The sequence below is a fragment of the Eucalyptus grandis genome, chromosome 6 (assembly GCF_016545825.1).
Source record: "Eucalyptus grandis isolate ANBG69807.140 chromosome 6, ASM1654582v1, whole genome shotgun sequence".
In the NCBI taxonomy this organism is placed as follows: Eukaryota; Viridiplantae; Streptophyta; class Magnoliopsida; order Myrtales; family Myrtaceae; genus Eucalyptus; species Eucalyptus grandis.
The window spans coordinates 18,202,570-18,230,528 of record NC_052617.1 but is presented as its reverse complement, the minus strand read 5'-3'; the positions used below and the strand labels follow the sequence as shown (position 1 = coordinate 18,230,528).

The 27,959-nt window shown below is 39.9% G+C and overlaps 1 long non-coding RNA gene across 50 annotated transcripts in view; it reads left to right on the top strand.

The window, feature by feature from the left end:
* The first annotated feature begins 2 nt into the window (after positions 1-2).
* The window catches only part of LOC104448713, a 37,813-nt gene continuing 9,856 nt past the window's right edge, over positions 3-27,959 (top strand). For 4 of the 50 annotated variants that reach the window (XR_005551989.1, XR_005551980.1, XR_005551988.1 and 1 more), the window contains exon 1: positions 6,579-27,859. This is a non-coding gene — a long non-coding RNA (uncharacterized LOC104448713). Of the gene's footprint in view, positions 27,860-27,959 lie in introns of all 50 variants that reach the window. The other 46 variants (XR_005551979.1, XR_005551993.1, XR_005551985.1 and 43 more) reach the window with 40 other exon arrangements.

Sequence of the window (27,959 nt, the reverse complement as noted above, 5' to 3'; positions counted from 1 at the left end):
GTCTTCGTTACGCGTTTCTGGTTCTGCTCGCATTCTTCTCTCTTCTCCTCTCTCGCCATGGCGTCTGGCGATATCGTCGTCTTCCCGATTGAGAGCGTTCTCCGTCGGCCCTTCTTCTCCCTTTTTTATTTGCCGTTTCTCGATTGATTGATTGTTGATGGGGGTCCAATCGCTATCTCTCGGTCTTGATTTTGTGGAAGCATCATCTGGTTGCAGTGACCCCACCCCTGTTGCGCCGAGATTCTCGAGGGTTTCGCTTGCCCTACGATCTCTGTCGGCGTCTGGCGGTATCGTCGTCTTCCAGAGAGGAGGAGAAGTAGCGATGGTCCCGATTTGACTGATGACAGGGGGATCGATTGCTTTCTCGGTCTGATTTTGTGAAGCGTCCATCTGGTTGCAGAGAACTCAATGTTGCGGAGATTTTTGAGGGTCTGGCTCGGCCTACCTTTGCCTATTGGTTATCGGATTTCTTTGGTTTGCGCCTCGTCCCTTTGATCGCTTAGCGATTCATTGACCGATCGATTGATCTTTGCATTATGCGTCCTTGTTTTGACCACCTCATTCTGGATTCTTGTTGTTCGGTGGATGGGCAGTGCGCGGCCTCTTTCCTTCCTCTTGGATCATATCTCTTGAGGATGCCGTGATGCCGTAATGGGAGTGTTTGGTTTAGCTTCTCCTTTGACCCTTTATTAATACAATGACCTATCGATTCTTCTGTACAATTGTTTCACGAGCTGCTTCTGGATTTTGTTAGGCTCCTTTCCCCTTGGAGCGAAATTGTTTGTCTGAGGATATCAAGGACGATCAATACTACGGTGACACCGGTCAGCTTGTTCATAAGACACGGATGTTTGGGCTTTTTGGAAGACCGATGATCCTTTTGCTGCTTCTTTTTTCTTGGTTGAGATGATGAAAGTAGTCTTTCAGTCGATAGGCTGAAATTTGATGGTCTCGATTAGAACTTGTTCTTTGGTTTCTTTTATCATTTGGGGGTTGATTATCATCTAGTCCTGATCCTCTCACAGGTTGGAGTTTTGCTAGACTTGACAAGTGGTGATCTGCTGTGAGCTGATGATTGTCTGAAATTGGATAAGCTCTCTATCGTCTCTCGAGGCAGTTATCGGTTTGAATAAATTTGTTCTCCAATCCCCTAATTTTCCGATTAATGCAGAACCCGATTCTCGTTCCTCCGGAGGTCAGCGTTTGGTTGATGTATGATTTGTGATGGTTCTTTCTTTGCAAGGTGTATTCGGCACAACAGATCATTATGCAATCTGGATCCGCTTGCCGGTGTCTACTCCCTAAAAATAGTCCCTCCCTCATGTCCTCATCCTTCAGTCTGATCAGGAAACATCGTTATGGGAAGTGTTTGGTTTAGCTCCTCCTCTGATCCTTTAAAGAACCCACTTTCTGTACAATTTTTTTATAATCTGCTTCTAGATTTTGGTATTTGGTGAATTTGCAGTGGTTTCTTTCCCCCTTGGAGTGAACTATTTTTCTGAGGATGGTAAGAACAAATGAATACCATGACATCGGTCAGTTTGTTTCATAAAACTAGATGTCGGGCTTTTTGGAGAATGATGATCTTTTTGCTGTCTCTTTTCAGTTGAGATGATGAACCAGTAGTCTTTCAGGCGGGGCTGAAATTTGCTGGTCTTGATTGGAACTTGTTCTTCGGTTTTTTTTTTTTAACTTTTGGGGTTGATTATCGTCTAGCCCGGATTCTCTCACAGGTCGGAGTTTTGCTAGACTTGACAAGTAGTGATCTGCTGCGAGGTGATGATTGTCTCAGATTGGATAAGCTCTATCGTCTCTCGAGGCAGTTATCGGTTTGAATGGAAATTTGTTCTCCAATCCCTTAATTTTCCGATTAATGCAATACCCAATTCTCATTCCTCTGGAGGTCAGCGTTTGGTTGACGTATGATCTGTGATGGTTCTTTCTTTGCAAGGTGTATGCAGCACAACAGATCATTATCCAATCCAGATCCGCTTGCCAGTGTCTCCTTCCTAGAAATTGTCCCTCTCTCTTGTCCTCATCCTTCAGGCTCATAATGCGTCTATGATTGTGCATGCATTCCTCACTGAGCCGACACCCTTTCTGAACTACTCTTCAGAGGAGACATTGTTCCGGATCTTTTTTTTCTTTATATTTCTTGATTGATTTTAAAAATCAGTCTGATTTTGTTAACGCAATGTTATTTTCCAAAGGTTACAACTGGCCTTTCTGGGACTCTGGCATGTTGTGGGCATCATTAGGGTCTGTGCTCCTCTGATCGCTGATCGATTCATCATCAATTGATCTTTACAAGTTCATACAATGAGCTCATTCTGGTATTCACTATTCCATGAATTGGTAGTGGCTTCGTTCTTCTTGGAGCGATCATTTTCTCTGAGGATGATGTCCAAGTGGACAATGAATATGATGCAACTGGTCAACTGGTTACATAGAATGCCACATTTGGGCTTTTGGAGGATTAATGATCGATCTTACACTGTTTGTGGTTGAGCTGATGATCTAGAAGTACGACAAATGATCGATCTTACACTGGTGATCTATTGCATTTTCTGGAGGGCTGAGTGAATTGTTTGAAATTTAATGAGCTGTTGCTGCTCGGATTTTAGGCAGTTATTGATTTGAATGGAACTTGTCCTTTTCTACTGTTATTTTCGAGTTAACCCGAAAGATCAGACTCCACAGATCAGAGTTTGGTCAAGGCAATACTATACCTGGCCAAGATTGATATGGAGTGTCTGGGATAAGTGATGTTCTTTCTTGCTCATACACATCAATCCCTAATCTGTCTTCCACTTCTGTTATCTTCTGGTTAAGGTGGAAACGATCAGATGTTCTCTTTCTTTCGCAGGTCAGAGTTTGGTCGAGGCAATAGTTTACCTCGTCAATTTTGATATGGAGTGTCTGCAATCGATAATGGTTCATTCTTGTTGCATAAGCATTAATTCATAGGACAAGTTCTTCTTTCAGAGTTCTTTCTTGTCTGGAAAGGTCCGCACATGTTCTAGCTCATTTCTCTCCCTATTCTTCTGTAGGACTCCTGATTGCACTTTCAGCTGCATACCATATGACTTGATGCTTCTGGCTCTCATTTTCCAGAGTTATTTTCTCGTATTAACAAAAAATTTAGTGTGGGTGAATAAAAATGAAAGTTTGAAGTTCCCTTGCCATTGATCACCAGCTCTCTGCTACCTTTCACCAGCTTTAAGATGATGCTGAATTCAATTTGGTGAAGATGGTTGTTGAGACTGAGGTTTTATCCAACTCTGATCACTATCCACTGTCAGTAAGTTGGTCAATGTGGAGACAAATTGCTTTTTATATGGACATGGTATCTTTTTGGTTTTTAATGGCTGTGGAATTTGATTTAGATGGAGAAGATGTGCTAATTGCAGGAGTCTTTCGATTATTTCATAGTTATTCTAAGAATATTACTCGCCTTGTGGTTGGATAGCATTTGGTGCACTCCCTTGCTGGTAATTTCACTTGAAACAACTGGTTGGTCACAGATGGATGAGGTTCTTGCCTTCTCAGGGAATTGCTTCAGTCAGATATGAGTTTTTGGTCTAACTCTTTTCTTTGTTATTCAGTTGGTATTGCCTCGTCGCTTATAATGTATATAAGTTTTTCACCTCATGGAGATTCTTCATAAAACCTGTCTTTACATTCCACAACAGATCACTATCCAGTATCCAATCCAGATCCGCATCTTATAAGTTCGAAGGCTAGTGTCTCCTTCCTAGAAATTGTCCCTCTCGTGTATCCTCATCCTCCAGTTTCATCTTGCGTTTTGTTCCCCTCTCAGTTGACAGCCTTTGCAAAGTTCAGATGAGACATCGATCCCAAAATGCGCTCTTGTTCCTCTGCTTTTCTTCTTGTTTCTTTGATTGATCGTTAAATTGGTCTGATTCTATTTATGCTATCTTATTTTCTGAAGGTTACACCTGGCCTCTCTGGGACTTTGCCATGTTGTGGGCGTTGTTAGGGTTTGCGCTCTTCTGATTGTTGATTGATTCATCATTGATTGATCTTTTCATTGTATTATGAGCTGATTCTGGTAAATGCTAATTCCATGAAATTGCGCAGTGGCTTCTTTCTTCCTGGAGTGATCATTTTTTTTTTCTCTGAGGATGTTGTCTGAGGACAATTAATACAATGCAACTGGTCAGTCGGTTACCTAGAATATGACTTTTGGGCTTTTTAGAGGACTTATGATCTTGTACTATTTGGTTGAGCTGATGATCTTGAGAAGCCTTTTTTCTTCAGGACAAATGGTGGACTGAAATTTTGACAACCTTCTAGGCTTCTTTTACAGATTGAAAGTTTTACTGGATTTGACAGCTACTGATCTGTTGCTTTTTCTGTGGGCTGAGTTGATAATTACTTGAAATTGGATGAGCTCCTGGTTTTCAAATTTTGGGCAGTTAATTGGTTTGAATGAAACTTTTCCTTTACTTCTGTTATTTCTTAGTTAATCCGAGAGATTAGATCTAGTTCTCTTCCCTTCGCAGATCAGAGTTTGGTCGAGGCAATATTTCATGTGGCCAAGTTCGACATGGAGTGTCTACAATGCAGCATCAATTTCTAATTTGTCTTCCACTTCTGTTATCTTCTAGTCAAGGTGGTTATCATCTAGTTGAGGTGGAACGATCAGATGTTTTCTTTCCTTTGCAGGTCATTGTTTGATTGAGGCAATCTTTTACCTCATCAATTTCATGATGGAGTGTCTGTGATCAGTGATGGCTCTTTCTTGCTGCATAAGAACTAATTCATAGGACAAGCTCTTCTGTCATAGTTCTTTCTTGTCTGGAAAGCTCCGCACAAGTTCTAGCTCGTTTCTCTTCATTCTTATCTATGTGCCACAATTGCTAATTGGATCTCTGGTTATTCATGGAGATATCATTAAGATGTACGTGTTATGCACTTCTTCCCTATCATGGAGATCGCTCTTGGCATTACCTAGTTTGCTTCGCCTTCCTTTGTACACAACTTCTGTGTTTTTCTTTTGGTACGGATCAAGAGGTCATTTCGTGTTCTTTCTGTGCAAGAGATTGTTCAAGTTGGATTCAGTCAATGGCCATATAAATGTCTAAAAAATTGTAGGTTTTCTTTGGTTATTGGGACTGTGAAGGCTGTTTGCTGACAGAATCGGTTTTACTTCAGGGCATACTGGTAGAATTTTATTTTTTGATGATGTATTTCAAATAACTATCCCGATTGGTATTCTTAATCTTTTTTATTTTAAATCTAATTTTTAACAGATGATGATAGTTGATGATAGTTGATACTAGTTGTTCTTTGTTATTTGAGAATCTACTTTGTCTTTGGGATTGGATTGGAAACTTTTGATTTGAATGTCTTGGAGAAGTGATCTATTATGCAGTTTTTGTTTGCTTGAGTTCTGAAATAGTCTCTGACCACATATTCAGGATGGGCGCTGGACTGGAATTTTGCAGATCTCTAGGCAATTTGTAGTTTTGATTTAAGTTTGTCTTCAGTTGATTGTCTTCAGGGAGCAATGAGATGGAAATTGTTGAGTTCTCTCTACAGGTTGAAGTTTTGCCGGGTTTGAGAAGTGGTGATCTACTGTGTTCTTCTGTAGGGCTGAGTTGATGATTGTTTGAAATTGGACAAGCAGTTGCTTTGTGGATTCTAGGCAGTTATTGGTTTGAATGAAGTTTGTTTTCCACTTCTGCTTTCTTCCGTTTATGGTGAGATGATAAGGCCTTCCTCTTTTTCCTTCTATTGCCAAGCTCTTCTTTATTTGAGCTTCTCTTGCCTTTTGTTGTTTTTGGAAATTGAATAGTCATTCACTATCTTCCATTGTAGGGATTTTTTGTGAATCTGGAAAGCTTGAGATCCTCAAAGTTCTGGTTTGTTTCTATCCTTGTAATGCATGCTGCATTAACTAAAGTGATTGGTGGTAAATCATGGAGATATTGCAAGTGTAATTTATTTGTCTCGCCTTTTTTATTTTGCGAATGCTAGCTTCATACAATTTAGTTAGCTTAGGGTTTCATTCTATACAATTTATATGCTTTTTTTTTATACAGAGTTTTTGGTGGAACTTTTCATTTACCAGGTCATTTCTATGCTTTAAGTGGTTGTTGAGGAGTGGTCATGGACATCCTTAGTGTTTACACTCCTTTGATCATCAATTGATGGATTGATCAATCCTTTTGTTGTTTTAGAGTTGTTTCTGGATTTATAATCCAATGCATTGGCTATGCTTCTTTTTTTAGGGTCTCTTTGATTGAGGAGGTTGTCTCAGGAATGGCTACATATATGATGAGTTTGGTCAATTATTACTTAGAATGATTGAGCTTTTCCCGAGTTCAATGATCTATTGACATCTATCTTTGGTTGGGCTGGTTTATGGGTGGTGTCCTCGTCATGTGTTAGACTATTTGTGAATATAATTATTTTCCGAATTAGAAGCGTTACTAATCAGATCCTTAAAATCAAATCAATGTATATATAAGTGGAAGGAGAATATTTATTAGACTACATATTGGCCCTTTTTATCTATATTTTAAAGTAATTTGGCATGAAAGAAAATGAAAAATATGGGCCGTCTAGAAAATACAGCCTTCATTGCAATGCCATGGATCCGAATTTTTGAGATCAAGAATGAAGGACACGATCACACCCACTGAGGACACGTGTTCAAAGAAGATCCGTGCCGAGCGTGCCTTCCCGATTCTTCACGCGATACCGCGTGCGTCTCAAGCAAGCAACGGTCGGAATTGACGGCCCACCGACTTTCCTGAATTAAAACGTCAACAGATCACAGCCGTCCAATCACGACCCTTGCTTCGGATGTATTTATTATCGACGGTGAATCCGAAGTCGGTGTATCCTCCCCTATAAATAACGGTCCTCTCCCCCTCTTCCTCGTCTTTTATTACGCGTTTCTGGTTCTGCTCGCGTTCACCTCTTTTCTTCTCTCTCTCGCCAGGGCGTCTGGCGATATCGTCGTCTTCCCGATTTGAGAGCGTTTTTCTGTCGGCCCTTCTCCCTTTTTGTTTTCCGTTTCTCGATTGATTGATTGTTGATGGGGTTCCGATCGCTATCTCTCGTTCTTGATTTTGTGGAAGCATCGTCTGGTTGCAGAGACCCCACCCCTGTTGCGCGGAGATTCTCGAGGGTTTCGCTTGCCCTACGGTCATGCCTGTTGGTTATGGGAATCATCCGGTTTACGCCTCGTCCTTTGATCGCTTAGTGATTCATCGGCCGATCGATTGATCTTTCCGTTATTCGGTGAATTGGCGGTGTGGCTTCTTTCCTCCTGGATCGTATCTCTTTCGTCATGACCAATCGATCTTTCCGTATGATGTTTTACGAGCTGCTCCTGCATTTTGTTATTTGGTATTCGCAGTTGGCTTTTTTTCCCTGAGAGCGGAACTGCTTGTCTGGGGGATGATGAGTACCATGACATTGGTCAGTTTGTTTCCTAAAACACGGGTGTTTGGGCTTTTTTGGAAGATCGATGATGAGTACCATGACATTGGTCTGTTTTTCAGTTGAGATGATGAACTATCGTAGTAGTCTTTGACCACATCTTAGACCGGGTGATGGACTGAAATTTACTGGTTTTGATGGGAATTTGTTCTTCAGTTTTTTGATCTCGAGGAGTTGATTATTGTCCGGTCCTGGTTCTCTCACAGGTTGGAGCTTGCCAGACTCGACAAGTGGCGATCTGCGGCGTGCTGATTGTCTGAAATTGCATAAGTTCTATGGTTTCAGTTTGAATGAAATTTGTTCCCCAGTCCCATAATTTTCCAATTAATGCGTAAACCGATTCTCATTGCTTTGGAGTGGTTAATGTATTATCTGTGATGGTTCTTTCTTTGCAAGGTGTATGGGCCCCAACTGATCACTATTCAATAATTTTGGCAAATAATTTTGAAGGCCAGTGTCTCCTTCCTAGAAATAGTCCCTCGCTCGTGTCCCCATCCTTTAGTCTCATTGGGAGACATCGTGATGGGAAGTGGTTGGTTTAGCTCCTCCTCTGATCTTTTATCAAACCCACTTTCTGTACGATTGTTTTACGAGCTGCTTCTAGATTCTGTTATTTTTTTTGAATTTGCAGTGATTTCTTTCTCCCTTGGAGTGAACTATTTTTTGAGGATGGCAAGGACGATGAATACCATGAGACCGGTCAGTTTGTTTCATTAAATTAGATGTTGGGCTTTTTGGAGGACTGATGATTTTTTTGCTGTCTCTTTTTGGTTGAGATGATGAACTAGTAGTCGTTTAGGTCACACTTTGGAGTTCTGCTAGACTTGACAAGTGGTGATCTGCCGCTGATGATTGTCTGAAATTGGATAAGCTCTATTGTCTTTCGAGGCGGTTGTTGGTTTGAATGGAAACTTGTTCTTCAATCCCATAATTTTCCAATTAATGCAAAACCAGATTCTCATTCCTTTGGAGGTCAGTGTTTGGTTGATGTATGATCTGTAATGGTTCTTTCTTTGCAAGGTGTTTGCGCCACAACAAATCACTATTCAATCCAAATTTGCTTGCCAGTGTCCCCTTCCTAGAAATAGTACCTCCCTCGTGTCCTCATCCTTTAGTCTCAACGAGAGACATGGTTATGGGAATCTATTCGGTTTATGCCTCGTCCTTTGATCATTTAGTGATTCATCGACCTATCAATTGATCAATTGCGTTTTGCGTTGTTGTTTTGCCCAGCTCATTCTGGATTCTTGTTGTTCAGTGAATGGGCAGGTGTTCGGCTTCTTTCCTTCATCTTGGATCATATCTCTTGAGGATGCTGTGATGCCATAACGGGGAGGGTTTGGTTTAGCTCCTCCTTTGACCCTTTATTGATACAATGACCAATCGATCTTTCTGTACAATTGTTTCATGAGATGCTTCTGGATTTTGTTATTTGGTGAATCCACAGTGTCTCCTTTCCCCTTGGAGCGAAACTGTTTGTCTGAGGATGTCAAGGACGATGAATACTACGATGACACTGGTCAGCTTGTTTCATAAAACATGGATGTTTGGGCTTTTCGGAAGACTGATGATCCTTTTGCCGTTTCTTTCTTCTTCGTTGAAATGATGAAAGTAGTCTTTCAAGCAATAGGCTGAAATTTGCTGGTCTTGATTGGAACTTGTTCTTCGGTATTTTTTCTTTTTCTTTTTCTCTTTTTTTTTTTTTTTTTTTTTAAATCTTTGGGGTTGATTATCGTGTAGTCTTGACAGGTTGGAGTTTTGCCGGACTTGACAAGTGGTGATTTGCCGCGAACTGATGATTGTCTGAAATTGGATAAGCTCTATCATTTCTGGAGGCGGTTGTCGGTTTGAATGGAAATTTGTTCTCTAGTGTTATAATTTTCTAATTAATGTGAAACCCAATTCTCATTCCTTCAGAGGTCAGTGTTTGGTTGATGTATGGTCTGTGATGGTTCTTTCTTTGCAAGGTGTATGTGCCACAACAGATCATCATCCAATCCGGATCTGCTTGCCGATGTCTCCTTCCTAGAAATAGTCCCCCCCTCATGTTCTCATCCTTCAGTCTCATTGGAAGACATTGTTATGGGAAGTGTTTGGTTTAGCTCCTCTCCTGATCCTTTATTGAACCCACTTTATGTATAATTGTTTTACGAGCTGGTTCTAGATTCTGGTATTTGGTGAATTTGCAGTGGTTACTTTCCCCCTCGGAGTGTACTATTTTTCTGATGATGGCAAGGACGAGTGAATACAATACCATGACAGCGGTCAGTTTGTTTCATAAAACTAGATGTTGGGGCTTTTTGGAGGCCTGATGATCCTTTGCTGTCTCTTTTTGGTTGAGATGATAAACCAGTAGTCTTTCAAGCGAGAGGCTGAAATTTGCTGGTCTTTACTGGAACTTTTCTTCAGTTTTTTTTATTTATTATTTTTTTATTATTTTTTTTTTTTTATAACTTTGGGGATTGATTACTGTCTAGCCCTGATCCTCACAGGTCGGTCGGAGTTTTGCTAGACTTGACAAGTGATCTGCTGTGAGCTGATGATTGTCTGAAATTGGATAAGCTCTATCGTCTCTCGAGGCAGTTATCGGTTTGAATGGAAATTTGTTCTACAATGCCATAATTTTCCAATCAATGCAAAACCCAATTCTCATTCCTGCGAAGGTCATTGTTTGGTTGATGTATGATCTGTGATGGTTCCTTTGTTGCAAGGTGTACGTGCCACAACAGATCACTATCCAATCCGGATCTGCTTGCAGTGTCCACTCCCTTCCTAGAAATAGTCCCTCCCTCATGTCCTCATCCTTCAGGCTCATCGTGCATCTATTATTGTGCATGCATTCCTCACTTGGTTGACACCCTTTGCAAACTACCCTTCAAAGGAGACATCATTCCTGAAAACGCGTTCCTGACCCTTCTTTTGTTCTTTTTATTTCTTGATTGGTTTTAAAATTGGTCTGATTTTGTTAACACTATGTTATTTCCTGAAGGTTACACCTGGCCTTTCTGGGACTCTGCCATGTTGTGGGCATCGTTAGGGTCTACGCTCCTCTGATCATTGATTGATTTATCAGCAATTGATCTTTCCAAGTTCAATTGTATTATGAGCTCATTCTGGTATTCACTATTCCCCGAATTGGCAGTGGCTTCTCTCTTCTTGGAGCGACTATTTTCTCTGAGGATGATGTCTGAGTGGACAATGAATATGATGCAATTGGTCAGTTGGCTACATAGAATGCGACATTTGGGCTTTTGAAGGACTAATGATCGACTTTACACTGTTTGTGGTTGAGCTGATGATCTAGAAGTACAACAAATGATGGATTGAAATTTTGACAACCTTCTAGGCTTCTTTTACCGGTTCAAAGTATTTCTGGATTTTGACAGCTGGTGATCTATTGCATTTTTTGGAGGGCTAAGTTGATAATTGTTTCAAATTTAATGAGCTGTTGCTTCTTGGTTTTTAGGCAGTTATTGGTTTGAATGGAACTTGTCCTTTACCACTGTTATTTTCTAGTTAACCCAAAGGATCAGACTTCACAGATCAGAGAGTTCAGTGGAGGCAATACTATACCTGGCCAAGTTTGATATGGGGTGTCTGGGATCAGGGATGTTCTTTCTTGTTGCATACGCATCGATCCCTAATTTGTCTTCCACTTCTGTTAACTTCTAGTTAAGTTGGAACGATCAGATGTTCTCTTTCTTTCGCAGGTCAGAGTTTGGTCGAGGCAATATTTACCTCGTCAGTTTTGATATGGAGTATCTGTGATCGGTAATGGTTCATTCTTGCTGTATAAGCATTAATTCATAGGACAAGTTCTTTCAGAGTTCTTTCTTATCTTGGAAGGCCGGCACATGTTCTAGCTCGTTTCTTTCCCCATTCTTCTGTAGGACCCCTGATTGCACTTTCAGCTGTGTACCCTACAACTTGATGCTTCTAGCTCTCATTTTCCAGAGTTATTTTCTCTTATTCACGAAAATTTTAGTGTGGGTGAATAAAACTGAAATTTTGAAGTTCCCTTGCCATTGATCAACAGCTCTCTGCTGCCTTTCACCAGCTTTAAGATAATGGTGAATTCAATTTGGTGAAGATGGTTGTGGAGACTGGGGTTTTATCCAACTCTGATCACAATCCACCGTCAGTAAGTTGGTCAATGTGGCAGACAAATTGCTTTTTATATGGATATGGTATCTTTTTGGTTTTTAATAGCTGTGGACTTTGATTTAGATGGAGAAGATGTGCTAATTGTGGGAGTCTTTTGAATTTTTCATAGTTATTCTAAGTATATTACTTGCCTTGTGGTTGGATAGCATTTGGTGCACTCCCTTGCTGGTAATTTCACTTGAAACAACTGGTTGGTCACAGATGGATGAGGTTCTTGCCTCGGGGAATTGCTTCAGTCAGATATCAGTTTGTGGTCTTAACTCTTTTCTTTGTTATTCAGTTGTTATCGCCTTGATTTGCTTATAGTGTATATAAGTTTTTCACCTGATGGAGATTCTTCATAAAACCTGTCTTTATGCGCCACAACAGATCACTATCCAGTATCCAATCCAGATCTGCATCTTATAAGTTCGAAGGCCGGTGTCTACTTCCTGAAAATAGTCCCTCCTGTGTGTCCTCATCCTTCAGTTTCATCTTGCGTTGTGTTCCCCTCTCAGTTGAGAGCCTCGGCAAAGTCCAGATGAGACATTGTTCCCAAAATGCGCTCTTGATCCTCTGCTTTTTTTCTTTTGATTGATTGTTAAATCGGTCTGATTCTGTTTATGCTATGTTATTTTCCGAAGGTTACACCTGGCCTTTCTGGGACTCTGCCATGTTGTGGGCATTTTTAGGGTTTGCGCTCTTCTGATCGTTGATTGATTCATCATTGATTAATGTTTCCATTGTATTATGAGCTGATTCTGGTAAATGCTAATTCCGTGAATTGGCAGTGGCTTCTTTCTTCTTGGAGCGATCATTTTTTCTGAGGATGTTGTCTGAGGACAGTGAATATGATGAATACAATGCAACTGGTCAGTTGGTTGCCTAGAATACAACATTTGGGCTTTCTAGAGGACTTGCACTGTTTGGTTGAGCTGATGATCTATAAAAGCCTTTTCTTCAGGACAAACAGTGGACTGAAATTTTGACAACCTTCTAAGCTTGTTTTACAGTTTGAAAGCTTTACTGGATTTGACAGCTGGTGATCTGTTGCGTTTCTGTGGGCTTGAGTTGATAATCGGTTGAAATTGGATGAGCTCCTGGTTTTCGGATTGTGGGCAGTTATTGGTTTGAATGAAACCTTCTCTTTTACTTCTGTTTTTTCTTAGTTAATCCGAAAGATCAGATCTAGTTCTCTTCCCTTCGCAGATCAGAGTTTGGTCGAGGCAATATTTCAAGTGGTCAAGTTCGATATGGAGTGTCTACAATGCAGCATCAATTTCTAATTTGTCGTGCACTTCTGTTATCTTCTAGTCAAGGTGGTTATCATCTGGTTGAGGTGGAACGATCAGATGTTCTCTTTCCTTTGCAGGTCATAGTTTGGTCGAGGCAATCCTTTACCTCATTAATTTCGAGATGGAGTGTCTGTGATCTGTGATGGCTCTTTCTTGCTGCATAAGAATTTATTCATAGGACAAGCTCTTCTGTCAGAGTTCTTTCTTGTCTGGAAAAGTCCACAGTGCTAGATTGTTTTTCTTCATTCTTATCTGTGTGCCACAATCACTAATTGGATCTCTGGTTATTCATTGGAGATATCATTAAGATGTATGCATCATGCACTTCTTCCCTATTGTGGAAATGGCTACTGGCATTACCTAGTTTGCTTTGCCTTCCTTTGTACACGATTTCTGTGTTTTCTTTTTGTACAGATCAAGAGGTCATTTGGTGTTCTTTCTGTGCAAGAGATTGTTTGAGTTTGATTCAGTCAATGACCATATATATGTCTAAAAAATTGTAGGGTTTCTTTGGTTATTGGAACTGTGAAGGCTTTTTGCTGACAGAATCGGTTTTACTTCAGGTTATACTAGGAGTATCTTATTTTCAAATGATGTACTTCAAATAACTATCTGGATTGGCATTCTTAATCTTTCTTATTTTAAATCTATTTCTTAACGGATGATGATAGCTGATACCAGCTGTTCTTTGTTTTTTTAGAGCCTACTTTCTCTTTGGGATTGGATTGGAAAACTTTTGATTTGTATGTCTTGGAGGAGTGGTGATGTATCATGCAGTTTTTGTTTTCTCAAGTTCTGAAGTTGTCTCTGATCACATCTTCAGGATGGGCGCTGGACTGAGATTTTGAAGATTTCTAGGCATTTTGTAGTTTTGATATAAGTTTGTCTTCAGTTGATTGTCTTCGGGGAGTGGGGAGAGAGTTCTCTCTACAGGTTGAAGTTTTGCCGGGTTTGAGAAGTGGTGATTTATTGTGTTCTTCTGTAGGGCTGAGTTGATGATTGTTTGAAATTGGACAAACAGCTGCTTTGTGGATTCTGGACAGTTATTAGTCTGAATGAAGTTTGTTTTCCACTTCTGTTTTTTTTCCATTTATTGTGAGATGATTAGGCCTACCTCTCTTTCATTCAATTGCAAGCCTCTTCTGTTTCGTTGTGGGCTGTCTTTAATCTGTAATGGTCCTTTCTACATTTCATTTAACAAGCTCTTCTTTATTTGAGCTTCTCTTGCCTTTTGTTGTTTTTGGAAAATGAATAGTCATTCACTATCTTCCATTGTAGGGATTGGTTATGAGTCTGGAAATCTTGAGATCCTCAAAGAGCCGGCTTGTTTCTATCCTTGCAGTGCATGCTGCAATAACAAGTAGCTGGTAAATCATGGAGATATTGCAAGTGTAATTTATTCGTCTCGCCTTTTTTATTTTGCGAATGCTAGCTTCACACAATCTATATGATTGATGTGTTTTCTTTCGATACAGAATTTTTGGTGGAACTTTTCATTTACCGGGTGATTTCTATGCTTTAAGTGGGTGTTGACAAGTGGTCATGGACATCCTTAGTGTTTATGCTCCTTTGATCATCGATTGATGGATTGATCAATCCTTCTGTTGTTTTAGAGCTGTTTCTGGATTTACAATCTAGTGCATTGACTGTAGCTTCTTTTCTCACAGAGCGATCTCTTTGATTGAGGAGGTTGTCTCAGGAATGGGTACATATGATACATATGATGAGGTTGGTCAATTATTACATAGAATGACTGAGCTTTTCCCAAGTTCAATGAGCTATTCACATCTATCTTTGGTTGGGTTGGTGTATGGGCAGTCTCCTTGATCATCTTCAGGACTGGGTGAAGAACTGATATTTCGATGAACTCCTGCTGCGTAGGCACTTGGGTTTTTATTGAATCTTTCCTCAGTTGATTCCCTTGGAGTGGAAATATGATAATTGTCTTTGTTCCTATTCATTTATAGGTTGGAGTTTTGCCAGATTTTATAAGTGATGATCTATCGCCTTTTCTGTGCAGCTGAGTTGATGCATTGTGGAGTCCGGCCTTTTTCTGAAATTGGATAAGCTCCCCCTTGGATTTTGGTTCTCTTGATGTGCTCATTCTATATGTGTCTATGGATCAATCCCTAATCAATTGATATTTTGACCATGCTTTTATGATAGGGTATGCAAGAACTACCTTGACTTATGCTTAGAGGGTTTGAAGTTCGACATAAGATCTCTTGATTGTCATCGGATGGCCTCTCTTTTGGACATAGCTGCAAAAGGAGAGTACTAAGTCTCCTTACTTGCAATAAGATATCTGTATGGTTTGCTTAGCCAACATCTTCCACTGCTGTAATAATTTCTTCTGATACAGTGATTGTTGGGGACATTTTAGAAATGAGGCTTTTTGTAGGTGAGATGGGTTGCTTTTAGTTTGTAGTGCCACCTTGAGGGCCTAATTTCTGAATATTTTAGGTTCTCGTTGATCCATGGGACTATGAAGACTTTTCTGCTGGACCTAAGTTATACTTTGTTGCAAACTGTTAGCATCTCATTCTGAAAAGATGAACTGGTACTGTGCTGTTTTAATAACATACACCCTTCGGTTCCTTTCATAACCAGTAGGTCTCTTTCTTCTCGTGTTTCATGATTGTCATAACTCATAAGTGATCAGGCCTCACATGGGGATGTTGACAGGACAGCCATGTAGACATAACTCCCTTGGCATTACTTGCACTCTGACTGGTTCTCTCCTTTCTGCTGATTCTCTTGTTTCTTATCCATCAAAGCTGTGTGTTGTGGCTGTACACTGTCAGCAGACATGGCCAGTCTGGCTGGGAGGAGCAAACAACTTGGTGCTTGGTTGGCATGTTTGTTGAATTTTGTAGTTAATTTTAATGGGTGAAACTGAAGGGGCAGATGACAATGCTGCATAAGCTATGTTTTGAGGTTTTGACATACCTGGTGAGCATGGAGCTCTTCTGATATCTTATGATACCCTAATGTACGACGGGTGAACTTCTACTTTTTATATATGATCTTAAATTTAATCAAGAACATATGCTGGTGAGGATGGAGTTCTTCTGATATCTTATGATACCCTAATGTACAACGGGTGAACTTCTACTTCTTATATATGATCTAAATTTAATCAGCAACAGATGTTGAAGCTTTTTAGGGGTTATGAATTTATGGATGTCCAATTGCAGCGTGATCCTTTGCCATTGATGATCTTTCGACCAGATACTCTAATTGATGGTTCTACTGTATCTCTTTCTCATCGGCTTTACAAGGGTTGTTCAAGTCATCTTCCTTGTAATTGGAGATACTAAATGTTCACCTTATGATCGGTTTCATTTGCTTTGGTATTTCGTTTGGAGGCAAGAATTTTGAAGCATCTGACTTGGTCTATTTCCAGAACAATTTTGGCGAAGGCTCTGATTTTTTACAGAAAGGTTTATCAAAGTTATTAAGGTTCAAGCCTACGTCTGATCACATTAACTAATTTTGCGGCTTCTAATGCTATATGGATTATTCAGTCGTCGACGGGTGCTTGTTCCAGTTTAGAGCGATCCCAGTAAGGACCATGTGAGGATGCTAATTGATCAAAATTGTTAGAGAATTCTAGTTCTTGAGTTGGAGAAGGCAGGAGGTTATTATTTAATGCAATTATGTTTAGTTGAGATACTGAATTATTGTTTTTCTTTGTGGATTGGAGTGATGAGCAATGTGTGGATCTTCATATAGGGATTGTCTGATTTTTGTATTCTCAAGGATTGAAGGAGATGTGACGGACATCTAGATCTCTTCCTGTTGTAGGTTGGAGTCCTTTCGCAACTCATGCTGTCCACCTGGTTTGTGTTGTAGGATATGGACCCATTTTAACTATTAGAGGAGTCGATTGACTTAGCAAGCTTTTGCTTTTTGCTTCTGCTGGGGTACTTTCGGTATAAATGGTTGATTTTGGGTGCCAGTTCAAGTTTCTTTCTTCTATGATGTCATGCTCTCTATCTTCGTCTGCGAACTTCACTGGATAAAATAACAATTACTACAATTGAGTCTTGTGTCCAAGGGTAAGTCTAGTTGGGGCTTCTACTTTTTGCTTCTCCTGGGGGTATTTTTCGTGTAAAGTACTGTTGAATGGCAGTATGACTTATCAGATTATTTTACCCAACTCTTGTGAGATATTTGCAGATATTCGCTAACATCATGGCCAGTTTATCCCTTAATACTTTCAATTTGTTTGGTACAGTCTGTAGAAGCTCTCTCTTCGGGATTCTCTCTATATTAAAGTTCAAGTTGATATAAATTTGCCTCACAAATTAGTTTTATATTGCTTGTGTGTTGAAATCGAAAGTTATTACTTGGTCACGAGCAGCTCGCATGATCCTTCTACATGGGTTCACCCCTCATCCTCTTCGAAACTCTTATTCTGTTATCTTCATTTTCTGAAGATGTTGGCTCTAGTTTGTACCTAATAAACTATATCTGCAAGGATGCTCCGGAATATGCTCGTGTGTAAGAGTGGGTGGATGGTTTGGATGTTTTTTGCCAACTTTTATAAGGTCGCTCTTTGAATGAGATGGTGCACTCGGACATGTTGCTTTCGGGTAGGGTTCATGTGTTGTATGAGCTATGCCTGATGTTGAACTTGAGAGGAAAGACTAACTGTTTTGAAGACCTCGCAAAGAAATTGAGCCTTCCTGCAGCATATATGGAGCTTGTATAATTCTGCTCGTATTTTTGGACTTACCAACATATTTCTGTCTATCGGCAGTTGCTCATTTTTTAGAGCAAATTGTGCAACTATTATCGTAGTACAAGTAAGACAGTTGTGGTTGGCAGAAAATCAAGCATGGCTTGTGCAGATAGCACCTGTTATCATTTTGGTTAGGGTGTGATGTGCTAACTTTTGTAAGTGATGTCCTGGGCCCATGCTCTGTATTTTATCGAGACTTCAAATTCTTGACATTTTCCAAACGAGAGGCGGTGATTTTCTTGTGACTAATTGTGGGTGTTCCCGGTCAAGTTTCCTAATTGGAGATATTGAGTGTTTTGCCAACCAGTAATCATGGGCAATTATGGACTTAGGTAAAGTGGCAAGTCGAAGTTTGTTGGTCTTTTATTATTTTAACCACAATTCATTTAAGAATAAAAAATTATTCAAAGCAGCCAACCCCGATTTCTAAAACCAGGGTGATGCTGCGACCATAGCAACTCTCAGGAGGTCAAAGATGACCCGTAATCTCAAGCGAAGGTTGGAATTGGCAGCCCACCGCCTTTCCTTGACTAAAATGTCAACAGATATATTATTTTCACGATTCACGACTCTGCTTCGATTTATTATTTTCACCGTCCCTTCCCAAGTCGGTGGATACTTCTCTATAAATAACCGTCCTTTCCCCTCTCCTCATTATATTCTTCCAGTCTTGTCACGCGTTTCTGGTTCTGCTCGCGTTCCCCTCCTCTCTCTCGCCTTCTTCAGAGAGGAGTAGCAATCACTCTTCATCGACCATTCTTCCGTTTCTTGGTTGATTGTCTCTGGGTTTAAGCGTTTGCTTGCAGAAGCCTCACCGTTGTGGAGATTCTTGAGGGTTTGATTTGGCCTACGATGCTCATGGTTATTGGAATTATCTTGTTTACGCTCAGTGATTGATCCACCCATCTGTCTTTGCGTTATTATCTGACCAGCTTATTTTGGATCATACCTCTTTCGTCTGAGGATGTCATCCCGGGAAGTGTTTGGTTTAGCTCCTCCTTTGACCCTTTATCGATACATTGACGGATTGATCTTTCCCTCCAATTGTTTTACGAGCTGCTTCTGGGTTTTGTTATTTCGTGAATTGGCAGTGGCTTCTTTCCGGTCTTGTCTGAGGATGTCAAGGACAATGAATACTATGATGCATTGGTCAGTTTGTTTCATGAAAATCAGATGTTGGGGCTTTTTGGAAGACTGATGATCCTTTTGCGATCTCTTTTTGGTTGAGATAATGAACTAGTAGTCTTGATTAGAATTTGTTCTTAGGTTTTCTTATCTTCGGGGGGTTGATTATCGTCTATAGTCGCTCAAGGTAGTTATTGGTTTGAGTGAAATTGGTTCTCCAGTGCTGTAATTTTCTGATTGATGGGAAATCCAATGCTCATATCTTCAGAGGAGAGTGTTCAGTCGATCTATGATCTGTGATTGTCCTTGCGCCACAACAAATCGCTATCCGATCCAGATCCGCTTGTCGGTGTCTCCTTCCTAGAGGTAGTCTCATCATGCGTCTATGATTGTGCATGCATTCCCCACTCAGCTAACACCCTTTGGGCAGTACTCTTCAGAGGAGACACCGATCCTAAAAAGGTGTTCCTGACCTTTCTTCTTTTCTTTTTATTTTTTGATTGATCTTAAAATTGGTATGATTCTGTTTACGATATGTTATTTTCCAAAGGTTAAGCCTGGCCTCTCTTGGACACTGCCGTGTTTTGGGCATCATTAGGGTTTGCGCTCTTTTGATCGTTGATTGATTCATCATTGATTGATCTTTCCAAGTTCAGTTGTATTATGAGATCATTCCAGTACTCACTATTACCTGAATTGGTAGTGGTTTCTTTCTTATTGGAGCAATCTTTTTCTCTGTGGATGATGTCTGAGAGGACAATGAATACAATGCAACTGGTCAGTTGGTTACATAGAATACAACATTTGGGCTTTTTGGAGGACTAATGGTCTATCTTGCACTGTTTGTGATTGAGCTGATGATCTAGAAGTCTTTGTCTTCAGGACAAACAATGGATTGAAATTTTGACAACCTTCTAGTCTTCTTTTACTGTTGAAAGGTTTACTGGATTTTGACAGCTGGTGATCTATTGCATTTTCTGTGGGGCTGAGTTGATAATTGTTTGAAAGTGGATGAGCTCCTGCTTCTCGGATTTTGGGCAGTCATTGGTTTGAATGGAACTTGTCCTTTACTTCTGTAATTTTTTAGTGAATCCGAAAGATCAGATCTCGTTCGCTTCCCTTTGCAGATCAGAGATTGGTTGGGGCAATACTTTACTTGGTCAAGTTCGATATGGAGTGTCTATGATCAGTGATGTTCTTTCATGCTGCATAAGCATCAGTTCCTAATTTGTCCTCCACTTCTGTTATCTTCTAGTTAAGGTAGAATGATCAAATGTTCTCTTTCCTTCGCCGAGTTTGGTCTAGGCAATACTTTACCTCATCAGTTTTCATATGCAATGTGTGCATAAGCATCAATTCATAGGACAAGCTCTCCTTTCAGAGTTCTTTCTCATCTGGAAAGGTCCACACATGTCCTAGCTTGTTTCTCTCCATTCTTATCTATGTGCTACTATCACTAATTGGATCTCACGGAGACTATTTTGTTATATGTGAATGCTCTTTTTACCTAGTTTGCTTCACCTTTTTTTTACACGACTTCTGTGTTTTCTTTTGGTACATAACAAGAGGTCATTTTGTGTTCTTTCTGTGCAAGAGGTTGTTTGAGTTGGTTGGACTCAATGGCCATATAATTGTCTTAATTGTAGGTTTTCTTTGGTTATTGGGACTGTGAAGGCTTACTGCTGACAGATCGGTTTTACTTCAGGGCATCCTAGCATCTTATTTTGAAATGATATATTTCAGATATCTGACATGATTCCTCTGCAGTCTGATGTTGGGTTGGTGGACCAGGAGTGCTGGGTGATGAACACGTGTTTCTTTTTTAAAATTTATTCTTTAATCATCTTTGGGTAGTGGCAAGAATCGAGATGCTAATCGTCTAGTTCTAATTGCATTAGGTCGAAGGTTTGCTGAATTTGAGAAGTGCTGATCCATTGCCTTTTCTGCAAGGCTGGGAGGATGAATTGTGGAAACAGGGTTTTGTTAGCTCTCATTTGGATTCTGGACTAGGAGTACTGGGCGATGAACACTTATGTTTCTTTTTTAAAATTTATTCTTTATTTAATCATCTTTGGGTAGTGGCAAGAATCTAGATGATAATCATCTATTTCTAAGTGCATTAGGTCAAAGGTTTGCCGAATTTGAGAAGTGCTGATCCATTGCCTTTTCTGGTAGGCTGAGAGGAAGAATTGTGGAGACGGGATTTTGTTAGCTCTCATTTGGATTGTGGACAGTAAATGGTTCCAATATTATTCTTTAGTTCTTTTTTTTTTTTCTTTTTTTTCAAGCAAGAGGATCACCATCCAGTTCTCTCTCTTTTGTAGGAAATTGGTTAAAGCAAAGACTTCACCTCTAACTTCACTATGGTGTGTTATTTTGATCTAGGATGGTGCTTTGTAGTTGTGTATTAGAAGAATGGTTTGATTGGACAAGATCCTTAATTATTTGGCACTTCTTACCTGGAAAGCTTGAGGTCCACATTAGTCTTGGCTTGCTTCTCTTCATTCTTATCTTATATGTGAACTGCAATCACTAAATGGATTGTTTTTGGAAAGCATGCAAATAGTTTATGCCTCATTGTGCCCTTATATTAGACTCTTGACAAATCTGAATTTGGTTGGCACTTATGACTTTCAATTTGTTTACTGATTTTGTAAGATGATAGTTGATACCAGTTGTTCTTTGGCAGATCCGAGCCTACTTTCTCTTCAGGTTTGGATGGAAAACTTCGATTTGTATGTCTTATCTGTTTCTTTGATGGAACTATCCTGCATGTTATTTATCACAAACTTTTTTCCTTTTCAACATACTTTGTTGCACATTCATTTGGAAAAATTCAAAGATGTTTCTTGCATATGCATTTGCTTGGACTTGGCGTGTATGTCTGCTTGAATTTTGTGTGAATAGATGTTAAATCTGGTTTATTTGAACAATTTTTTGCGAGGTTTCTTTTGTGTTTATATTTGATGAGACTGATGGTGTCTGGACGGTAATTCCTATGCTGAGATGTTAATTTGGTGTAACCTATTGTCCCTTTTTTCTCTACGTTATATGAACTTGCAGGATAGGTTTTATTCCAAAAATAGTTGTTTTTCACAGTATTTTTTGCAGTAACATTTACCTTTTGCCAAAATTTTACCAAATGTATAGTATGTGATGTTTTCACTTATAAAACGATGTTGTGGGATGGTTTATTTTATAGATTGATCTTTCTATTAAATTGTTTATCAAGATGATTATGGATTTCGGTGGACTGGCAGTCCCATCTTTCCTCTTGGAGTGATCTCTTCATCTGGGCATGTCGACTAAGGATGATAAATACATAGAAGCTGGTCAGTTTACATAGAATAAGGTGCTTGGACTTCTTGGAGGAGTGGTGATCTATTATGCAGTCTTCGTTTGCTTGAGTTCTGAAGTAGTCTCTGATCACATCTGAAGGACAGGCAATGGACTGAAATTTTGAAGATTTCTAGGCATTTTGAAGTTTTGATTTAAGTTTGTCTTCAGTTGATAGGACAGCTGTCTAGACATGACTTGCCTTGGCATTGCTTGCCCTCTGACCGGTTCTCTCATTTCTGCTGATTCTCTTATTTTGCATTCACTACAAAGCCGTGTTGTTACATGTATGCTGTCCACAGACATGGCTGGTCAGGCTGGGAGGATCAGACTAGGTGCTTGGTTGGCATGTCTGTCAAATGTTATAGTTATTTCTAGATTGGTGAAACTGAAGCGACAGATGATGATCCCTCAGCGGTAAGCTTTGGTTTACATATCTGGTGAGCATGGACTTCAGTCTATATGATACCCTAATATGCAACAGGCAAACTTCTACTTTGCAATATAATCTAATTTAATCAAAGCATGGCTGTTGAAGCTCTATGAATTTATAGATCTCCAATTGCAGTGTGATCCTTTGCTAATGATGATCTGTCCTCCAGATATTCTAATTCATGGTTCTATCACTGTATCTCTTTCTCATCGACTCTAGAAGGGTTGTTTGGAGTCATCTTCCTTCTAGTTGGAGATATTAAACGGTTGCCTTATGATCGGTTTCATTTGCTTTGGTATTTGCTTTGAAGGCATGAATTTTGAAGGATCTGGCTGAGTCTTTCCAGAAAAATGTTGGCAAAGGCTCTGAATACAGAAAGGTTAACCCTTATTAAGGTTCAAGTCTCCTTCTGATTATATCAACTAATTTTGTGCTTCTATGCAATACGGATTTATTCAGTCATCAACAGGTGCTTGTCCCAGTTTAGAGTGATTTCACTAAGGACGGTGTGAGAATGCTAATTGATCAGAGCTGTTAGAGAATCCAAGTTCTTGAGTTGGGGAAGGCAGGAGGTTATTATCTAATGCAATGTTTAGTTAAGCTACTGACTACTTGTTTTTCTTAGTGGATTGGGGTGATGGACGATGTCTGGATCTTTCTATAGGGATTGTCTGTAGCTGCATGAATTCTGCGAAGATCTGGTTTATGATATTTTTATTCGAGGATGCGATGAATGTCCAGTTCTCTTCCTGTTGTAGGTTGGAGTCTTTTTGTTGCAAATTACGCTGAATTTGACCTGGTTTGTGTTGCAGTATCAACCCATTTTAACTAACTTTTGGGGGAATGATTTGACTTTGGCAAGCTTTTACTTTTTGCTTCTCATGGGGGTATTGTTGGTGTAGATGGTTTATTTTGGGTGCTGGTTCAAGTCTCTCTCTTCGATGATGCCGTGTTCTCATCTTGGATTGTGAACTTCACTGGATAAATCTGAATTACTACAATTGAGTCTTGTGTCCAAGGCTAAGTCCAGTTGTTGCTTAGCTCAGTCATATGGGGACTTTTACTTTTTGCTTCTTCTGGATGTATTTTGGTATAAATGGTTTATTTTGGGTAGCAGTTCAATTCTTTCTCTTCGATGATGTCATGCTCTCATCTTTTTCTGTGACGTTCACTGGATAAAACTACAGCTGAGCCCTATTTCAACGCTAAGCCTTTGCTTGGTCATTTGATGGCACACATTGATGGCAATGTTTGACTTATCGGATACTTCTGTCTTATTCTTGTGAGATGGGAGACTGATTGCAGATATTCGCTAAAATCACGACAGATTATCCGTTTCTACTTTCAATTGATTTGGTGCATTCCATAAAAGCTGTCTCTGGATTCTCTTTTTGAATATCCAGTTGATGTGAATTTGCCTGGCAAATTACTCTTATACTGCTTGTGTGTTGGAATCAGGAGTTACTGGGCCAGGAGCTCGCTTGATCCCTCTAGCACCGATTAACCCCTCATTCTCTTTGAAACTAATGTTCTAATATCATCATTTTTCTGAGGAAGCTGGCTCTAGTTTGTTAAACCAAAGACATGCCTTGACCATGTCAATTCAGGACATGTGGTCAAAGATGACTCATAACGGGCATCCCTCAGCATGCGTCTCAAGTGACGGTCAAAATTAGCAGCCCACCATGGCAATTCAGGACATGTGGTCAAAGATGACTCATCACGGGTGTCCCTCAGCATGCATCTCAAGTGTCGGTCAGAATTAGCAGCCCACCTACCTGTCCAATCATGACTCTCCTTGGGATTTATTATTATCAACAGTCAATCCAAAGTTGGTGGATCTTTTCCTATAAATAACCGTCCTTTTCCCCTCTTGTCCTCATTATATCCTTTGCTCTTGTCACGCATTTCTGGTTCTGCTTTTCTGCTCATGTTCCCCTCTTCTCTCTCTCCCCATGGCCTCTGCAAAGTGCAAACATCATCAACATGGAGAAGTAGCAATCCCGATTAAGCGCTCTTTGTGGACCATCCCTTCTCCTTCTGTTTCTGTTTCTTGATTGATTGTTGATGGCATCGATTGCTTTTTCGGTCTGATTTTGTGAAGCATCTGGTTGCAGACCCCCTGTTGCGGAGACTCTGGAGGGTTTCGCTTGGCCTACTATGCCTATGGTTATCAAAATTAATTCGGTTTACGCCTCATCCTTAATCAATCTTTCTGTCACCGTATTAGCAGCTTCTGGATTTTTGTTAGTTGGTAAATTGGCATTTGCTTCTTTCCTCTTGGATCATCTCTTTTTTCTAAGGATGTCGTTGTGGGAACTGGGAAGTGTTCAGCTCCTCCTCTGATCTTTTATTGATCCATTGACTGATAGATCTATCCGTTTAATCATTTTACGAGCTGCTTCTTTCCCCTTGGAGTGAAACAGTTTGTCTGAGGATGTCAAGGACAATGAATACAGGAACACCAGTCTTGTTTCGTGAAACTAGGTGTTTGGGCTTTTTGGAGGACTGATGATACTTTTGCGGTCTTTTTTCTGGTTGAGACAATGACCTAGTAGTCTTTCATCACACCTTAGTGCTGGCGATAGACTGATGAAATTTACTGGTTTTGATGGGAATTTGTTCTTCAGCATTTTTTATCTTGGGGAGTTGATTATCGTCTAGTCCTGATTCTCTCACAGGTTGGAGTTTTGCTAGACTTGACAAGTGGTCTTCTGCTGCGAGCTGATAATTATCTGAAATTGGATAAGCTCTATTGTCTCTTGAGGCAGTTATCGGTTTGAATGAAATTTGTTCTCCAGTCTCATAATTTTCCAATTGATGTGAAAACCGACTCTCATTCCTTTGGAGGTCAGTGTTTGGCCAATGTATGATCTGTGATGGTTCTTTCTTTGCAAGGTGAACGCGCCACAACAGATCACTATCCAATCTAAATCCGCTTTGTCATATTTTTATTGAAGGTTGAAAGCAGCTGTCTCCTTCCTAGAAATAGTCCCTCCCTTGGGTCCTCGTCCTTCAGTCTTATCAGGCATCTATGATTGTGCATGCATTCCTCACTCAGCTGACCCCTTTGCGAAGTACTCTTCAGAGGAGACATCGTTCCCAAAAGTGCACTTGATCCTTCTTCTTTTCTTTTTGTCTCTTCATTGATTGTTAAATCGGTCTGATTCTGTTTATGCCATGTTTTTTTCCCAAAGGTCAAGCCTCTCCTCCCCGGGACTCTGCCATGTTGTGGGCATCGTTAGGGTTTGCGCTCCTCTGGTCATTGATTGATTCCTCATTGATTGAACTAAGTTCAATTGTATAATGAGCTGTTTCTGGTATTAACTATTCCGTGAATTGGCATGGTTTCTTTCTTCTTGGAGCAATTTCTCTGAGGATGATGTGCAACTGGTCAGTTGGTCACATAGAATACGACATTTGGGCTTTTCGGAGGACTAATGATCTATTCTTGCACTGTTTGGTTGAGCTGATGATCTAGAAGCCTGTCTTTAGGACAAGCGATGGACAGAAATTTTGACAACCTTCTAGGCTTCTTTTACAGGTTGAAAGTCTGTCGCGTTTTCTTTGGGGCTGAGTTGCTAATTGTTTGAAAGTAGATGAGCTCATGCTTCTTGGATTTTAGGCCATCATTGGTTTGAATGGAACTTATCCTTTACTTATTTTATTTTCTAGTTAATTTGAAAGATCAGATCTATTTCTCTTACCTTTGCAGATCAGAGTTTGGTTGAGGCAATACTTTACCTGGCCAAGTTCGATATGGAGTGTCTGGGATCAGTGATGTTCTTTTTTTTTTTTTTTTTTTTTGGTAAGAGTAAGCAATATATATATATTAATAGGGGTCAAACTGTACAAACAACACGGCTCCAAAAACTTACACTCAAAATGAACACACTCATTAAGAGTGGAAGGAAGCCGCGGAAAAGCAACAAAACGACCAACAGAAAGCCAACAGCAAACGCATCAATTCCTAATCTGTTTTCTGCTTCCCTTATCTGCTAGTCAAGGGGAACGATCAGATGTTCTCTTTCCTTCTCAGGTTAGAGTTCGGTCGAGGCAATACTTTACCTCGTCAATTTCAATATGGAGTGTCTGTGATCAGTAATGGTTCGTTCTTGCTGCATAAGTATCAATTCCTTGGACAAGCAGAGTTCTTTCTTATCTGGAAAGGTCCACACAAGTTCTAGCTTGTTTCTCTTTATTCTTATCTGTGTGCTACAATCGCTAAATGGATCTCTCTGGTAAATCGCAGAGATAACATATGTGAGTCATACGCCGTGCTCTTTTTCTATCCCGGAACTGGCTCCAGGCATTACCTAGTTTACTTGACCTTTCTTCTTACATGACTTTTATGTTTTCTTTTGGTACAGAACAAGAGCTGATTTCTTGTGTTCTTTTGGTGCCAGAGGTTGTTTGAGTTGGTTGGACTCTGTTAATGGCCATATAAATGTGTGTAGGTTTTCTTTGGTTATTGGGACTGTGAAGGGTTATTGCTGACAGAATTGGTTTTAATTCGGTGCATACTGGTGGTGTCTTATTTGGAATGATGTACTTTAGACATCTATTACGATTCGCATTATTAATCTATCTTATCCTTTTCTATTTCGTAACAGTTGATGAGCCGATTACTTTCTGGATCTAGTTTCTGAAACATCTGGCTTGTTGCAGAAGCTTGATTTCTTCTGTTCGCGCTGCCTTTTTGGGGCTTGGCCATGGTCATGAACATCATTAGGTTTATTGTTGTCCTTTGACAATTAATTAATTGATTGATTGGTCGTTCTATTTAGTTGTTTTATGAGCAGATTCTGGATCCATTATTTAGTGGATTGGAAGTACCTTCTTCTCTGATGGACCAATCTCTACTTCTGAGGATGTCATGTAAGGAGCAGTAAATATGATGAGTTTGGTCGATTATTGCATACATTAAAGTGTTAAAGCTTTTTTGGGACTGACAATTTCTTTGCAGTATAATGTTGGGTTGGTGGACTATAGGAGTACGGGGTGAACACTTATGTTTCTTTTTAAATTCATTCTTTCGTTGATTATTTTTTAGTAGTGGCAAGAATTGAGATAATTGTCTAGTTCTAATTGCTTTAGGTTGACTTCTATGCTTTAGGTGGCCGTTGAGGAGACTGCTCATTGACATTGTTAGTGCTTACGCTCCTTCTTTGATCTTTGAGCGATGGATTGATCCATCCTTCTATTGTTTTACAAGCTGCTTCTGGATTTATAATCTAGTGTATTGGTTGTACCTTCTTTTCTTGCGGAACGATCTCGTTGATCGAGGAGGATGTCTAAGACATGGTGCGTATGATGACGATGGTCAATTATTACATAGAATAACTGAGCTTTTCTTGAGTTCAACGATCTATTTACATCTATCTTTGGTTGGTTGGTGGATTGG